Raw genomic sequence first — 2,629 nt, 5'->3', positions numbered from 1 at the left:
CGCGATAGAATGAGTAAAACGCGCATGCGCAGTGCCTTTGTTTTCATACGCACATGGCCGATTGTTGAGTGAAACAGATGAACCAGAATTGGTTTGTAAAAATGGTGCAACTTCAGTGATGTGGAACTGGTTTGGTGTTTGTCCGTCAGATACACGACAAAGCACATTTTTTTGCAGAACATGCAAGCGGCCGTCGTTATTGTCGTATTTGTCGGACTAAGATGCTCTTAAATCTGGGAGTAATCTGGGTCCTAAACTCCGTATGCTTCAGGTCAAACGAACACTGCAGCATCACTGAGAGTTAAAAACTGTCTAAATTCTTTCATCTTTAATAAAACGATCAGCATTGCTGCTTTACCAGGTGTAACTATGAAGTTTAACTTCCAGGCATCCATGAAAACAAAATTTATTACATTTAACGGAGTTAGAAGTTAGCAGGAAGCTAGCGGAAGTTAGCTCGCTAGTTTCGCTAGTTACCTAAGCATGATATTGCATGTTCTGACTGAGAGATTTCTGAAAAAAATCAAACGTACAGCTCTGCTATCACTTCCAACATAAATGAAGACAGGAAACTAAACAGCAGTGACGTTTGTAGGGTTACTGAAGTTGGGCTAGCTGGTATATAATGATGTGCTACGTGATCGCTAGCGACACAGCTATGTTAGCATAACATAAACAGTGAAGCTGGAGGACGAACACTAACACTTTTCCACTTATAAAAGTTAACGTTAAAGTTCCTGATAGTTAGAGACAAATGCAATCGCATGGCAGGATGCTGTAAACGGACCAAACTTCAGTCAGGAGAACAACTGAGATAATCCATCCACAATACGAGGTTAGTCATTAATATACTGCAACAACATGGGAATAGAGCAGCTGCCAGAGAATTCAACATTAATGAATCAATGGTAAGAACAATGATCTCTCTCTGTTATATCGTTATCGCAAATTTTCAAATATATATCGTGATAAATATTTTTGGCCATATCGCCCTGCTCTAATATTGAGCTTGCGTTATCTTTAAACTACAAGTATTTTTATACATTGACAGTTTATTGGAGTTTGACTCTTTAGTTAGAAATAAAGAGATGATTGCTTTACATACTAACAGCATATGAAATTGACTTGAAAAGGTTTCACATCATGAGATTTCATAAGCATACATTACACAAGGCTAATATGTCAAAGGAGTTAAAGAAGAAGAACAATCATCTGGTTTGGTCAAGAGAAGCAGACGGTTACACAAAACTGTACCAACAGGATAACATCCACACCAGGTGAGCAGCAGAAGACCAACACATAGCCTAAGCTAAAACTAGAGTTTACTGTCAAACACAGCAATAACGCTGATCATGTTGCAGCTACACCACAAACTGAAAAAAAGATTGTCATTAAATTGAAATTGTATTTTATATTTTGAAAATGAATTAATTTTCTTTGAAACTGTATTTTATCCTTTAAAAAGTAGCTCTCGAATAATTTCAGTTTCACTTCTCACTATTATGTTTCAGTTCTACAATTCAATTTCAGTTCCAAAATTCAGTTTTTTGGGACTTAATCTGGTTCCGGTTAATAGAACTCCATTTTACCAGCTTGTTACTGACGGGAATCTACAGCATCTTGAGCTGGATTAAGACCTCAGAAGTCATTCGTCATGTTGATTGACCTGCAGATAAACTCTCAGGTTGATAATAAATGTATTACATGTATAAGAACATGTTAACAAATGATAGCCGTACAGCAACTTTTATGCTTATTGTAGCTGTTAGCTAAAAACGCTAATTTAGCGTAGTTTGCCCTGGGTTCAGCTTTGACAAACAAATATGATTCCAAAATTGTCATCTTGTACCTTCTAAGAGTCCTGTATGCTTGAGGAAACCGCTACAGTAGGGAAACATGCAAAAGAATGTCCAAACCATTGTATTTTAGGTTTATTCATGTATTACACAGCATCCCAACTCTCTAGCTAACCTAATAACTACACTAATCCGGATAAATTTGAAAACGTTTCAATTGTTTTAATCCATATTGAAAATGCTACATTCCTGTACTGCGCATGCGTGAAACGTAAGACAATTTGACCTGCATCATTTCCGTCTGCTGTTTATTTACTTTCCGGTAAGATGTCGAGGAAAAATACTTTATCCGGAGCTTTCTGGAGCATGTACAAATTGATATTAATCTAATAGGGCTGTCCAAATTGAGAGCAAACAAAACAACTGCTATAAAATGCCGTCCGCCATCTTAGTTGAATTGGTCACATGACTGCATCATATGACAAAAATACATCATCATATTCGAAAGACTCCGTTTTTGCAGTCCACACTGTGACGCGAAAACAGCATTTTCAAATTTATCCACTTTGGAGAGCATTTTCAAAAACCTCAGCTTTCCTTGACCAAAAACGCCATCTCATTGTTGACGGAAAGCCAAAACAGAGAGAAAAAGATGCATTTTCAAACGAAAACCTATTAGTGCGGAAATGGCTTGAGGCAGTTCACCAACTCCTTGGCGGCAGAGCCTCTGGGGTGGATGAGGTCCGCCCTGAGGGGGTGGTACCTGTGGATTAGCAGACCGGGGTGGTGGTGGTGCCCGTCCACATTCTCATGCTTTTCAGCCTCTTTATTCT

General features: G+C 38.3%; 1 protein-coding gene across 1 annotated transcript in view; it reads right to left on the bottom strand.

The window, feature by feature from the left end:
• The window catches only part of LOC102313549 (gastrula zinc finger protein XlCGF7.1), a 6,682-nt gene that overhangs the window by 1,810 nt on the left and 2,243 nt on the right, over window positions 1–2,629 (bottom strand). The window lies entirely within an intron of this gene.

The sequence above is a fragment of the Haplochromis burtoni genome, unplaced genomic scaffold (genome assembly GCF_018398535.1).
Source record: "Haplochromis burtoni strain Fernald_Lab_line unplaced genomic scaffold, NCSU_Asbu1 Contig_620, whole genome shotgun sequence".
Taxonomy (NCBI): domain Eukaryota; kingdom Metazoa; phylum Chordata; class Actinopteri; order Cichliformes; family Cichlidae; genus Haplochromis; species Haplochromis burtoni.
Note: the sequence above shows the minus strand (reverse complement) of the source record. Positions and strands in the feature narration are given on the sequence as shown.